We start from the raw sequence: 16,002 nt of genomic DNA on the forward strand, positions 1-16,002 counted from the left end.
TGCATGTGGGATATATTTGCTATTTCATAAATTCTAAAGTAAGGTAAGAAAGAAGGACTTTTCATTAAGCGGGGTAATACAATGGTTGTTTCTTGTAAGTGTATATTACTTTCATGCTTAAAAAAAAATATAACGGGGGAATTCGAAATGCGGCAAAAAATCTGTTCATTGGGCTTCGGGCTGAAAAAAGTGATCCATCTTTGAAAAAAAATGTTCATGAAATCGAAAGGTAACCCATTCACACTTGGTAGAGTGCGTCGCCCACTACCTCTTTCTGCCAAGAATTTGTACAGAATTCGATGTATTTTATGTTTCGCCTGGTTTCATTTTTTGAAATAATATTCATGAACGTGTAACGTAATGAGGTAAACTCCGTCCAGCACGCTCTTCACGTACGATAACGTGGGCTCTTATTGCAAAAGCAAATTTATATGTAATATAAATGCCAATTTACATGTAATATAAATTAAAGTTAATGTGACAACCATGAAAGGAGTTCAGAGAAGTCATAAGATCACTCTATTCAAATACGCAGATCTGTCACGCAATATGCTGCAAGACTATCACTCTTGCGTTACATTCAAAGGTCAAACCATCCTCGTACCCAGGGTCTTCGTTCCCTTTGACCCGCGGTCAGGAAACGAGCGACCCTGGAATGTTCCGATTGGAAGTCCGAAAATATCGGACTTCCGGTTGAATTGCGCATGCCTGACCGCTAAAAAGAAAGATGGCGTCTGAAGTGGAGGAAAGATAAAACCTTAGAAGAGATTCTACTGAACAGCAGGCAACTGGAGATCCTTAAGATCATTACTGTTGGAAAGAAATGTTCTGCCTGTCCTGTCAGCCGTTTTCGGCAAGTTCTTGTTTTCCAAATGACCGCATCTTTTGCGGATTTATGGATTGTGTTCGCAGTCACTCGCAGACTTCTACAAATTTTAACTCATCAACACTATAAAGCCACTGGGGAACCTGAAGAATTTTCAACTCATCTTTGCTCACCTCGAAACCCTGGTACAGAAACAAAATCTGTTATATAGAGCTCCTGAAAACGGCAGAATAAGTATTTAAATCAAACGAGGGTTTAACTGTTGCACATTGTGGACGAAACACATATAGATTGCTTTGACTGGCATGGTATGTAAAATGTGGATTGCTATTTTAACAGGCGATATTAAAGATAGCTATAGTTTTTAATGGTCATACTGTGTATCACAATTTTTAATAGCTGTATTGTTTGGGAAATCCTGTAAATCTGTTTCTATAAATTAAATTGTAAGATTGTTTGAAAACCTAATAATTATATTGACAAAGCAGTACATACGAGTGGTGGTTAATTTGTAGTTTGCCAACAGTAAAACTGTTTGTCTTATTTAAATTGAAAGGGCTTACTTTGTGTTTTAATTAAATAGGGAAACAAATCCACAAGCATACTGAAACATGTACAACCATTAATAGGCTTAACTTTGGTCCCAAAAGCTGTGAAACTTCTGTAAAAGACAATTTCAATAATAATTTTATTATTTTGATATTATTGTTTGTACTTCTTATTGATTAACTCCTACATGGCCGAGTCAAACTAAGCATTGATGCACCCATTCAACTAAATTTCTAAATTGTTTTGTTACAAGCTGGACACCCTTGGGACCAGCTCTAGCTTTTGACCTTAGACATAGTTTTCAAATTCCCTGGTAAGACTTAATTTCCCTGACCAAGAAAAATTAGAAATCAGGTAAAATTGCAGCCTCTGGCCATCCCCTACAGCCATCCTTTCCACCTATCACAAAGATAGCCTGTTTCTTTTCTTTCCTTTTTTGTTTTGTTTCATTTGTTGTTGACAAGTCAAACTGTCAAAATTGAAGTTCACTAAGGATAAATTTAGGGTGGCAGGGTAGCCTAATAATTAAGGAGCTGGACTCCAGATTGAACGGTCTAGATTCAAGCACTGGCCATGGTACTGCATTGTATTCTTGGGCAAGGCACTTTACTCTTGTAGTGGCTTTCTCCACCCGGGTGTATAAATGAGTACCAGCAAATTTACTGCTGGAGGTAACCCTGCGATGGATTAGAATCCCATCCAGGGGGGTAGAAGAAATATTCTTAGTCGCTTTGTGCTACAGAAACCGGGATAAGCTCTGGCCTGATCAGCCACTAGGCTTGAATGTAGATTTTATCTAAGGATAAATTTCCCAGACTTTTCTTTGTAATATCAGTTTTCTCTAATTCTGATAAAATTCCCCAACTTTTCTAAGACATTATTTTTCCAGCCATATCATATCCTGAAAACCTCTCCTGAGCTGTGGCAACCTTGTTATATAAATATCTGCCTTATACAGCAGATTCACAGGTAATCATAATGGAAGAGGGGTGGAATTTCTGTGCCCTTTGGGGCTTTTTCCATAAGGGACCTGGGGCCTTCTCTAGATCCAGTGTGGCCTTTGGCATCAGATTAGACTTCATAGATATTGGGCTGTTTGTTTTTATATGTGTCATTTAAAGGGTACTTCCAGGAGGCAGTGAGGACTGGGAGCCAGGGAGGATGGAAAGAAGTATTTTATCAGCAGTCCCTGAACCAGGATTTAATATTGAGTTAATATTGTGCACTCCAAAAATACTTGTGGAGGCATTTTTAAAAAGCCAAATGGCAACATACATGTAAAATGGGAATTTACAGTGGAATCCTCTACACCTTATCTCTGGTATCTGAGCAACATAATAATTTACGATACTTGAAGTGCATCCTTACAATATTTAAATCTCGGTTTCTCCACAATAAATATAAGGGAATTTTGCCCCACTTTTATTGGATGTTACTATTGAAATGACCTTCCTTTATCTATACATAACTTGCTAACCAGAAAACATTTTAAAAAAGCACTCTACCAGTATTATTTTGCTCAGTATTAATTAATTCATACCTCTTCCTCTCCTATGTTAAGTGAATTTTTTTTTCGAAAATTATTATTGTTATTTTAACCAGGGCATCAAATTAGCTAGCTATATTTTGCCCTTTTCCATTTCTCTTTTTCTCCTTGTTTTGCTTTATATTTATCTTTGTAATTTTGGAATGGAATTAATAAATAATATGAAAACATGAAAATGAAAAATCTTCTACATAGTGGCTCTTCCAATCCCACTGATTCCAGATTGAAGTGGAATTTAGCAGTGTTGTAGCCTGTGAATACAGCCGACTCTCTGACTCACGCTCTGATCCGCTTGCTGCGTTCGGAGCGCAGCAAAAGTTGTTTTTTATTTTGTGGAGGGACGAATACTCGAGAACCCAGAGAAAAATCCTTGGAGCAAGGACCTAGCCTGCGTATACAGCCACCTCTCACGCAGCAAGCAGATCAGAGTGTGAGAGGCAGCTGTATTCGCAGGCTAGCAAGGACCAGAACCAACAACAAACCCACATATACGGCTTGGTGTGGGAATCGAACCCGGGTAACATTGGTGGAGGATGAGCACTCTCGCCACTGATTCGAACATGAACTTGGAGTAAACTAAAATTATGTGACCTCAGTCATAAGTAGCTTAAGAATGGTATCTCAGGTCTCTGAAACTAAACTGGAAGTGTTAGTAAAAAGGCATTTTCCTATGGGGATCCAGAGTGGAGGGGTATACTTGATACCCCCACATAAAGCTAACAAGGGGTGTCACCCAACAGGGTATAGTTCTTTAACCTAATTGAACATCATAAATAGGGTACTGGGAATTTCAACATCACATTGTCATAAGCACCAGGGTACAAAGGTATTTTTTTTTAAACATTTTCTGCAGTTATTCCCTTGGATTCAACACAAACAAAAATACTGATTGTCAGGCATCAGAGAAATATCATAGTGTCCTTTCATTTTCAATGATGGTCAAAATATCAAAACTTAAAGAAAGGTAAAATAACGAATTAATGTTTCCTAATGAAAGGTGTTGCCAAGAGGGTCACTTACAATGTAAGTTAAAGGATTTTGACTGCCTGGCAGTGTCGTGTCGAGCTAGCTGACCAATCCAGTAATTTTATATAACTGATTATGTAAACTCAGTTTTCATTGTGATTTGCAAGGTAGTAGAGAAAAATGTACGTTCACACAGCAAATGCTAAAAATAACATTGAGCAATATTCGATACCATTCGCTCTGTAAATAAAATTACGTCCATAAAACTTTGAATAAATACTACGGCCAGGTACGGCATAGAAACCTACCGCTGGATATATAATAAATTTGTGAAGATCAAATCAAAATCTCAGTCCACAGTTTTGGGTTGCGGCTACAGTTGATTAATATTCCCCAAGGTAGGACAAGTAATTTGGGCACTCCTTCTTCTAGCAGCTCGGTTGCAGCAACCGATGAAGCAGGTTATAACGGCCTCGCCGTCGAAGAGATTACACAAACTCTCACGCGTGCAGTCTGCGATCCTAGGCCTGTCGGCTCGAAAGCACGAAATATAGTTTATGATTCATCTACCTTCTCCTAAGCCTCTCCAGTAGAATTAAAACTGATTCGTTACTGGTTTTTGTTCTGTTAAGATCAATCGAATGTTTTCTTAAATCGTTGAAGCATCTACAGACAAGATTTGGAGTTCACCACTTCTCTTGTGTTCTTTCCGCCATATTGGAAATCTGGTTTACTTCCGGTGGTTTCCATTGTCTTTCGAAAACCAATCAACATCGGCCCTCCAGCGGAAGTTTCGAGAGTCGCTCGTTTCTTCAAGCCTGCGCAGAAGGGACGAAAGACTCGAGGTACGAGAATGAGGTCAAACTCACTTCTGAGTGTGATGCGCTATTCGGGCTGGCCAATCACATCGCCCCTTTTCTATTATGTCAATCAAGGCCATGCGGTTTTATCTAGACTTGAGTAGTTTTACTTCAAATTCTCTGAGCTCCCTAAAAGAGTTTTCACAATAATTCCCACCCACCCAGCCCCCTTTGGTTCTCTTTTAGCTTAGTATTTGTAAAAATGTAGGCAATGTTTTAGTTCTACGCACATATCTGGCTATGTTAAGGGTGTTTATTATATTACTATTATTATTTTTAAACGTTAGCCATAGCTGATGGACTAAAGAAGCAAGCCCGCATTTATAGACATTATTCTAATAATTATTATTTCCATTTTGTATGCTTACTTACGTTTAGAGCTGATGGACTTAAGCAGCATGCCTGCTTACAGAAACATTGTTTTTATATTGTTATCATTTTGTATGCTAGCTCAGGCTTAGAGCTGTTGGACTTGAGCAATGTGTCTGCTTTTGAGATATTGATATACATGTAACCGTTAGCTTTAGTGTCGAGCTGGCATGTATCAACTCGACCATTCTGTTATTCGATTACTGTCTCTTCCGAACTTCTTCAATAGCTTTAGACCATCTTAACTAAGCATTGTCTTTTCTTATAGTTAATAAACCACGGGAGGGGATGAAGTGCTCTGTACCATTCGCCCTTTTGCCCCATAGCCTCACAGGGTCAGCTTTCCCCTTATAGTGGGGCCCCGCAGTGTTGCTGTTGTTGGTTGTTGTGATTGTTCCCAAGGGTCCTAGAGATTAGGACCCCAGTTTCTTGGGAACCAGGGCATGTGGTTGTGGTTGTTCCCAAGGGTCCTAGAGATTAGGACCCCAGTTTCTTGGAAACGTTCCCAAGGGTCCTAGAGATTAGGACCCCAGTTTCTTGGGAACCAGGGCATGTGGTTGTGTTTGTTCCCAAGGGTCCTAGAGATTAGGACCCCAGTTTCTTGGGAACTAGGGCTTCCTGAAAGGAAGGAGAGGATTCCAGTCTCTCGTTGCCAACCAACTAACCTGTGATACATGTACCCTGCATGATTTCTATTGATGATTCTGATTGGCAACTCGAGCACTTCATCCCTTACCCCTTTTCTCCCACTGAACTTGTTGTCTTGTTTTAACTTCATGGGTTGGGAACATTAATGCCGCACTAAGGCTTCAAGGGCACTTACTTCACCTAGAAAACAATACTACCGCGAATTTGTCTGTTAGTGTATCTGTCGTTTGGTTCTTCCTCCTTTGAGATAACATATACTGTATTCAAGATTAAATATTATTCGGTGAATGACGTCATTGCATTCACTTCCATGGAGACAAGAAATGACTTTGTGAAGACATACGCTTTGGGCAAGTTAAACGATCAAAATCCAGAAACTACAGCAAACGTCAACAATATACAAATCGCAATACTGTGTTTGGGAGTCTGATTTCTTTTCTAGATGTTGGCAACGGCCATGTAGTTTTAATGAATCGAAAAGCAATGAAATATGAAGTATTATTTTTTTCCAAGAGGGCACGGTAACGAATCCTGCAATCTGATTGGTTCTTAGCGCGGGCAAGATTCTCCTATCTCTGCCCGCTTCCACGGGCCACGGTAACGCTTTCGTGAGTTTAATTTCGCGGCGAGACGAACTAGTCCACGACAGTTTTGCTCTCCAAAATCGATGTTGTTGCTCACCAACCGTTGTTTAATTTGTATGGGAAAATTAGCAGTGGAATTAAAGGCCTTGAAGTTCTCCAAAAGGCGAGTATTCATGATCTTTATTGACAAAATGAAGTTATAGTTTTATGATCGTGGTTTGTCGATCGACGTTTGTGCATTCGCACTGATTTTCACGCCATTGCGGTTATCTCCAAGTCGGCGGGTATACAGACTCGATTTATCCGTTCAAACACCTTGCTTTTCTGCTACTTTTCTCCAAAAATGGATACTGCTTATCGCCATTCAAGAAAATGAGAGGCTTTTTTAATAACGGTCAAATTAATTCTCGCAATATTGTGCCGTGTGTAGCTGACCAAACTATACATTTCAGCTTCATTCAGTTTCACTTTCGCAAACTTTTTATCAAAACAGAATACTGTGGGAATAAACACAGAGGTTTTTGACTCGTTAAATACAAATGTAAATAGCTGGAAAATATGTGCTGTAAGTGCTTTCCAGTCCGAAAAGTAAGTTTAATTAACTGAAAGAACTCACAAGCCGAAATGGAGTGCAAAGTGTTTCGCAACTCGCTGATTTTTTATGCTCTGTTTTGGTTCTACATTTTGCTTTTTATTATTTCAGATGCTTTTTTCTTGCTTCTGATTTAATTTGTTTGGCAGTAAGCTCTTTAATATAGCAGTGAATATAGCAAACGAATCATTCTTCACTCTTGCCGTAGACTCACTAGGATGCGCGCGGATAATACAAACACATTTTGCAAGAAAATCTTTGTAGGTTTTTTTTTAATCAAACACATTAAAGGTAGGAAAAAAATAAATAAGTTATTTACCGGCTTAGGGTCAGTCCGTATAGTGAAAAACTGTGACCTCGGCCTTGAAAATGCTGCCCGAGGCCGCATCAGACCTCGGTCACAGTTTTTCACTATACGGACCTCCCAGCCGGCAAATAACATATATGTGTATTCTAGCGCGTATTCTAGACGTAAAGAACCAATATATTTATTGCAACGTTAAATGTACTCATCCTCTTCGCTCTTGTTAGTGGAGCATTAGGCTGCAATTTAATCTTCTACAAATATGAAATGGGAAACATTTCCAGTGTTTCTATCGAGTCATAAACTGCGAGGTGAAGAAAGGAAAGTTTATTGCGATTATTAAATGTAAATTATGTCTTCTCTCGCCACAAGACGCAAACAGCTGCTGAAAGTTCTTTGCTCCTTTCAAGCTATAGGAACACAGTTTTGTGCGTTCGCATTCTCCTAAGGCTTTTTCTAAAAGTCCATTAAGATTTCTTTTGTGTTTGACGTTTTGATAAAAATCTACTGAAGAAGGAAAGACGTTTATCAAGCACAGAAAACAGAAACAAAAGCTATTGCGGTCTATGGCGCGTTCTTGCACTTCGCAAAGAAGGTACGACAGCTTTTTTTACTCTTGTGAATGCCGATTTATCAAATTCGCTCCTCTCCTTCGTCCAATGCTTCGCTATGCTCGCCGTCCACTGACATGATTTGGAACATCGCTCTGCTAACATAAAATGACTTGACTTCACGGTACTACAAGTTACCATGGCAACAACTTTTTCCCACACGACAGTTGTACCATTAACGTCTCTTGAAACTGCTTTGAGGTCATCAATCTAAGTGAAATAATATTTTGACCATGTTTCGTATTTCCCTGTTTCTTGCGCCGTAGACAGCTGGATTAATGAACAGATCAAGAAACATCATGTAAACACCGAACATGCGCACTTCACGAGCCACGTGCACTCCACGTGACACGAGAATGTCGAGGATCGCGTTTGGGCCCCAGCACAAACGGAAAAAGACCACTATCACTGACACTGTGCGAGCAATATGCACATCATGTCCTCTGCGTTCCAGTGGGTTTCTCGTAACTCTGGAGGATCCCGCACGTGATATCTGTAATGGGTCTTCGGTCAGGGTATCTTGGGTTTGTGGACCCTCATTCTGGGAAACTTTTCTTTCTACCACGATTCGTCTCCTATGGCGACGAACGGCTTGGGCTATTTTGATGTGGCAGATCAATATTATAAAGATACAACAAGCAATAAGCACAAACGTTGTGATGCGAAATGATCTGTGACTGCTTTCCGGACTTTCCGAGATGGAACAGAGTGACTTTAACGGATTAAACTGATATTTACCCCATCCAAAGAAAGGACCACTGCACAGTGTGATCGCTAAAAGCCAAATGCACACAATCATGAAGATCACAGACCTTTTGTAGAAGAAATTCCCATGACGGTTTGGCTTGATAATCTTGAAATAGCGATTCACGCTGATCACTGTAAGCGTGAAGAACTCGGACTGCACGCAAACAAGGCAATGTCTAGAAAAGCGTAAAAATGGCAGAACGTTTCTCCAAAGCTCCACTCTCCTCTGACTATTGTATTAATGAGCATGGAAAGTTGCGACAGCGCCAGCAATAAGTCAGACACTGTGAGATTCACGAAAAAGGCATTTGGAAGGGTGCGAAGGTTCCTGTTCTTGTACACCGCGTATCATACGAAGATATTTCCACCGACAGCGAGGATGAAGAGAAGGACCGTTAGGGTCACTTCTATGGCGGTTTGTGCTTGTGATCGGGAGGGTACTAAGAAAGATGATGCTTCCATCAATCAGAGTATTGCCAGCCGCTAGAATCATTCGCTCATGATAACGCTTGTTGCCCGTTCTCGCTCGGCGGACTAAGAAAGGAGAACTGCTCGTAGTCTAGCAAAGAGCGCGTTTTGAAGACAGGTGATCAGGAAGTACTTCGCTTAATTCGATCCGTAATAACTCGACACCCGTGCCTGACAGTTAATTGACGTCCAAGCACCTGTGTAATTATCTTTGGTAGCACGTACATTTACATATTAAATAAAACCATAAGCCCTCGTGATGAAGTGTTGTCGCATTAGATGCAAAAAGTACAAATCATGCATCCACGACATGGAACCAAAGGGATAAATACCTTAGTCTAGAATATAAACCAAATGTTATACTGCCAAACTACTGAATGATCCAATGATTCATATTATAATTTTTAGGGAACATCCTCGATAGGGATAACTTACGACGTTTCCATTTAAACATATTTATTTTTTTGTCATAATAAACATATTTTTTTGTCTGCTTGTCTTGTCTTACATCGTCTAAACAATAATGGAAAAAATAAAAACTTTCACTTCGCCGGGCCGACACCGTAGCAGCCAAAGTTGTCGCTTTAATCGCTAGACCAGCAGACTCTTGCAGTTGGATGTCTCGGTAGGCAACTCGAATCTGCAGGAAACAGTTGCATCACCTAAACTGCAACTGAAACTTCATCTTTTATATTTGTTCTTGAATATTAAACAAAGAAATATCTATGACAAGCTAGCAAAGTGGTCTACGAAACGTCATTAAATAGGAAGTCTCTGTGCGTAGCCAGTGAAGTGTTTAATGTGTTTAATTAAACTGCGAAAAGGGAGAAAGGGCAGTTTCTACAAAAACTGAGTGGAGTTTAATTTTAGCCAGCACACAATTTTTAAGCTTCAGCTTTTCTATCTAGCCGGAGAAGGTGTAGAAAAATAAGTTCCTTTCGAAGCCCGACTGCAAAACTGCAAGCAAACAAAGTGTGCTTCTCGTAAAGAAGTGCCTCAAACAGGGGCACCCAACGGAATATTTCGTTAAAATATCTGTTCGGAAGACGATTTGAGATCTAGAATTTTCGGAACATTAATTGTAAATTTTTTTGCTTGCCTACCTTTCCTAGTATTTAAGAATATCTAAAAAATGGTATAATTGTTCATTTTTGACGGATTTTTACTCTAAAAAGATCACCTAGAATTTTCGGGAGCCCTTCTCTGGCTGGAATTTTTTCGAAAAGGTAAGTTTTGATACCTATAACTTTCGGATCACTAGACTTTCAGCTAGGAAATCCGTTTTTATGCAATTTTTTAAAGAAGTTTCGTTTTATTGCTTGTTTTTGTGACATGAAGAGTCCGGAATCCGCGCCAAAATTCTCAGCTTATCCGTGATCCGCTGTTATTAGGAAGGCTGTAAATGCCTTCACTGTATCGCAATAGAATCCGCAATCTGGCTTTTAAGGCCAAATCCGTCGATTTGCAAATCTATTCATCCCCCTCCTCTACTACGCACACACGGTTGCGTGGCACTGCTATGCCGCAGTTTTGAGTCGTGTAACAAAGGAAGATGCTTCCCCCCCAAAACCTTGGCTTGAACCCGGATCTAGAGGGAGGGGTTGAGGCCAGGAGCTGGTGGGGCTTAAAAGAGAAGGGAAATGTGGAAGAGGGTGCTTTAGTTTACGTTCACGTTCACGTTTACCCACGTACAAAATCAACCCCTTTGTTAAAAAGGTAAATTTGTTAATTGCTTAATCGTTTATTATAGTTTATCTTATGTGAATCTCAATGTGTTCATTCCCGGCTGTCCAGCAGTGAAGGGCAGCCCACGCGTATTTTGTATAGGTTCTTGGTTTCGAATTCGTTACTCGTTTAATTTTGTCTAGGCGGTTAGAGTTTTTACAATAGCTGGCGCAGTAGTTATGTTTCAGTGTTTTTAATTGACTTTGGTTGAGACCTCCTTTGTGGTTAATTCTCGTTTTAGAAACTGTCCTTCTCCAGATGTTTATTGGTTCACCGTCATTTGTTTGTCTATACCCCTTTGGTATATTTTGGTTTGTGTTTAAGCGAAGCATATGAGTTTTCTCAGTATCAACGGTCTAAGAACCCAAACATGTCTACACTTTAGGTGTTAAGGTTCATCTGGGTCTTAAGTTACTAGAAGTATAGAGTAGAAGTTTTGGTTGGAGAAGAATAAAAGTTGAAGCCCTGGGAGGAAATGACAGCAGTACCTCCCCCACACTGGACGGTGTTTTGTATTGAACGTAAAACTATAAATTGCACTTCGAACAATGTGCAGTGGTCATCGATCGCTTGCAATCTGTTGTATTGTCTGCCGAAGGCGATTTTGTTTCCGGTAATTAACAGCATACGGGAGAGAATATATAAGTGAGGATTAAAACTGACAAGAGAGGATTAAATTAAAGCTGACCAGGGAATTTCATAGCATCTGGTGTAATACAGTCAGGGTAGTAGGAATTTCACTAGGGAGATCAAAGGGTATGAGAACAACAGCTCTGGATATTACAAATTCATTTCTTGTACTCTTGTCCATTGTTTTACCTTGTTGGGCGCACTCATCAGTTCACGCAAGGGCGTCCTTTTCTACACTTTGTTATAGGCGAAAATTACATTTTTGCTCCATTTGTTGAAAGATTTGTGCTTAACAAGAAGCGCTTGTCCCAGAGCTCATCATATCACTTGACATTTACTACTCAGACAATAATCTAATAGTCCATGAGCCAGGACCTCAAAAATCTATTTCCGTAGCACCCCCAACCGAACAAAGTTTCATTGGTACCAAATCAAAGCTCAGGGCCTAGTGTTTTATATTCAACTTGTTTCCAGCTGTAAAAATGGAGCTTAACGAAGAAAATGAGGTGTTTGTAACAGGGGGTGGGTGGGGATAAATTTAAAACATTAGATCGGTGTTATCTAACAATGCTGATATCTATAACATCGTTACACCAATATTCATTAAATTTGGTTGAGTTAAACAATCGATCATACTCTATAATATGAGATTCTATTTAATGAATTAGCGGACGTCATAGAGGCCGTTGCCAAGGCCTATTTAATGAAACAACGACACTTCAAATCCTGACTGTTTCAGAATGAAAGTTAAATGGCTGCGTTTTTAATAAAAGCTGTATTAGCGCAATAAAGGTTTAAAATAGGAAGCAATGTACAAACTAAACTACTCTCCGGGTGAAGAATTTCGAAATTAGCAAGTATTTTCTTGCATTTTGAGGTATTTAATACCTTAGCAACCATTTGTTTACATGCAAACCTTTGTGTACAGTATGCATACTGTCAAGCCCACTGCACGGTTATATCCAGCAAGTACAGCGGTTATGAAATAAATGGAGTGAAATATATTGTGCTAGATTGAAATGTGGTCGTTTTTGTACCAGTTATGTCATTATGGCAAAGATTGCTAGTCAAGGTTATTGAAAACGTTGTTCTTTATTACCATACGGAATGGTGAGTATACTGTACTTCACGAATAGCTGGTATATCAACTTCACAAACCCATCTCAGTTTTGTGTTCATATATGTTCCTAAACTTATTGAAATTCCACGAAACATGAAGAAATAAGGAACCTGTTAAAAATATGGAGAAACCGCTAACACATTCCTATTCAAAAAAAAAAAAAAACGACACTGAGCTTCTATTTACAGAAATGCTGGTTAATACAAAATACAAAATGCTATTGATAATGCTTCCAATTGCTGTAATCATTCTTTTACACTCAAAATGTAATAATAATAATGATAATGATAACAGTAATAGTAGTAATAATAATAATAACAATAACAATAAAAATGATAACAATAATTATAATTAAAACCCATTTAAACAAGATTACTGCATCATTTTTAAGAAAAAACCGCTATCAATGCAGGTCCTGAAAAGAAAAAGATCTAACAATATGTATAAAGAATCACAATATTTGAAAAAAAGTACATAAAAAAGAAAATTTCGAACTTTCCAATGGAGTCACAAATTCTAAAAAATGTGTTTTTCAACGCATATTAATTCTAGGTATTAACTAATTAAAAGCCAGTATCTTCGGGGTCGCTCTTATCCCCGTCTATGTCCTCCTTGCTTGACCAGTTGGTGCAACTACTGTTCTCGCAAAGACATGCATCTCTGCAAAGCATACCACTTCTTTTCCAGGATCAGCGCCGACTCCGGTACTGTACCTTGCAGCCACAACAAACCAGCTCCATCACTGCCTCAGGTGCTAGAGCTTGGTCTGTCTAATCAATATTCAGTTCCTGGTCCTTTTATATACCATCCGTTACCAACTGAATTATGGGCTGTCGGGTTTGCCTCCAAAGCATTTCTCCAAATATAAGCCTGTAAGGCTGCTGTATATGTTTCTTGAGGGCAGACATTCAGTGGCGGGGGGTGGTGCGACTGTAATTCTTCATTTTGCAGAATAAGTGGTATCTAACTTGATTAACATATTTCCCTGCCTTTCCATACAAAAAGCACGCAAGTTCTTCAACATCTGCTGCATGTTCATCCCTCACAGGTACATTATCGTGGCCAAGGGGAAGAACTAGTTCTCGTAGTTTGTTATTTCCTTAACTAGCTTAAAAGCTTTCATTTTCCGTTTGTCGGAGAAGGCACTAACCGAATCGCAGCCAGTCAGTGCATGAAGGCCTGGAAGCATTTTGCATACTATTTCCGCTAACTGATTGCAAACACTAGAAATGTCCACGATTCGAGAATGATTCTGAGTTCTACTTACGATGGCAATTCTTGCTGGGCTGTTTGTTTGATGATGGCTTGCCAGCACTTTCACGTCTGCATCAGAAGAGTAATTACTCAATTGTCGATGACCATTGTGAATGCATCCAGAACGTGCAAAAACATCCCAGTTCTTCCTGCTCGGTATAAAGCTCTCGGACTGCTATTGACAACACACGACCATCGCTTCCCGTAAGTCTTGTACACAAGGAGCTATCTGTGACATACACAATACGTCCTTCTAGCTTGTGAGAATGCGAATGTCTTGCTCATTCACAAGCTAGGAAATCAAGCAGGCAAGTCTTCCCAGTGCTCAAAAATTGTCTTCCATTGTCGTGAGCAACGTTGCTGTGAGCTACTAATCTCCACAGTCTGTCCATCCCGACTGCGCTTGCTTCTTTTAGCATTTTTGATTGAAATTACAGGGTACTGATGTTCGGCTAATAGCACTATATGCACTGAAACTGTCTGGCACATATGTCATTAGCTGTCATTGCCTGAATCACAGTCATGGCATCAATGATAATAAAGGTAGAAAGTGGTGAAGAGGGCAACACAGGAACATTTCTATCCAGCAGCTTAGGCAAAACGGCTTTGTTTGCCTTTGCCAGTAGTGATCCATTAAGTGCTGCTAAAGACCAAGGTAGCGCGTCTAGTTGGTGTGCAAACAAGTCTCTGATATACCTTGCGATTCTCATCTGGAGTCTGACCAATAACAAGAAGTCTGGCGATAAGATTTCTGTCTGCCTTGAGAATTACATCCTTGCCTCCTGTCTCCGCGGCTTTTGATTTCACTGCATTTGTAAACGTTTACAGCTTCAGTTTGGTGAGGGTGTCGAGGGTGGCATTTGTCAGGATTTGTTACCAAGATACTAGATTGACAGACGCGCTTTTGCACGGGCTCATTGGTCACTTCCTCGTGTGCTGCTGGTTAAGAGGAGAGTTTCACTTTTTTTCTATCAGCTCTTGTCGCGTGGTCTTTATTTGTGCATGGCCTCTTGTGATATCCTCCCTTAGGACCTTCGCTCTAACATCCTTCCATTACTCTAAAGACTTCATCTTTCCTGATTTGCACTGGTTTAAAATGATTTCTATATGTCTTATTGTTAAAGACACACAGATTGCCATTAACATTTCTAACGTGACAAAGGCATTTACCTCACTGAGTTTGGTTTACTACCATTGACTGATCGAGCACGTTTTCTTTGAGGAATATTTAGTTCAGTCATTATTGTGTACAACAGGAGAGCTACTGTGCAGCCGGCAATATGGTTCAAGTCGCTACATTGTACATACAAAATATTCAAAGCTTTTAAACAACAGCAAAGGCACTCGAAACCCTCGAAATGAAACACACAGTCAAGAAAATGATACTCGAACATTGTGCAAATGGCATGCACTATTGATGCTGCAAAAATTGTGTTATCTTATTCAAATATAATCAGCAATAATCTCATTAGATAATTACATAATAATAGTATTGATAATTAGTATACGTACCAACCACAGAAACCACAGATACACAATAATGTAAAAAAAAACATTGGGAACTTTTGCAATCGTAATTCTCTGTTTATAATATACAATATAACATTTTACTATACTCGACATGCACCCATGGAAAATAAGTTTTGAAGATCATGCTTTCGTTTTACTTTTTTAATCGTGCGATTGGTTACAAAATCAGCGAATTGGCTGAAAACCCAAGGAACAGCCACATGAGAACCAAGTTGCTGGCATCGTAAATAAAGTGGAATGCAAATCGTGTTCTTTTGTATACATTGGTGAAAGTCAACTATCCTGGAACTCTCGAGGGGCAGAGCACTAACCTGGCACTCGATGCAATACTGAGTCTAAAAAGAATAAAATAATTTTCAAGAGGAGGCTCCCCTCACATGACGTCGTTTTCAGGGAGGTCCTCAAATAAAACTAATTACAAGGTTAAAAATCAAGTTAAAAATTAAGTCTGCCATAAAACAGCACTCGGAGACCACTGGACATGACATTCATCCAAACTTTGTAGAAATACTGGAACGAGGCGTTTGCAGCCGAAGCAAAAGCTTATTTTTTAAATCTTTAAATTCCACTGTAAACACCGAAGCTGTTAATGAACGCCAGCCTATTTGCCACTAATTGTATCCCTTAGGGACCGTCAGAAGTTTTAAACTTTTAAATTTATTCTTTTAGTAAT

General features: G+C 39.4%; 1 pseudogene; it reads right to left on the reverse strand.

Annotated features, from left to right (window-relative positions):
- Positions 1-7,975: 7,975 nt before the first annotated feature.
- LOC144654777 (G-protein coupled receptor 161-like) lies at positions 7,976-9,258 on the reverse strand (annotated as a pseudogene).
- Between the last annotated feature and the right edge of the window lie 6,744 nt (positions 9,259-16,002).

Source organism: Oculina patagonica, chromosome 5, assembly GCF_052425735.1.
Source record: "Oculina patagonica isolate OP01 chromosome 5, crgOcupat, whole genome shotgun sequence".
Lineage (NCBI taxonomy): Eukaryota > Metazoa > Cnidaria > Anthozoa > Scleractinia > Oculinidae > Oculina > Oculina patagonica.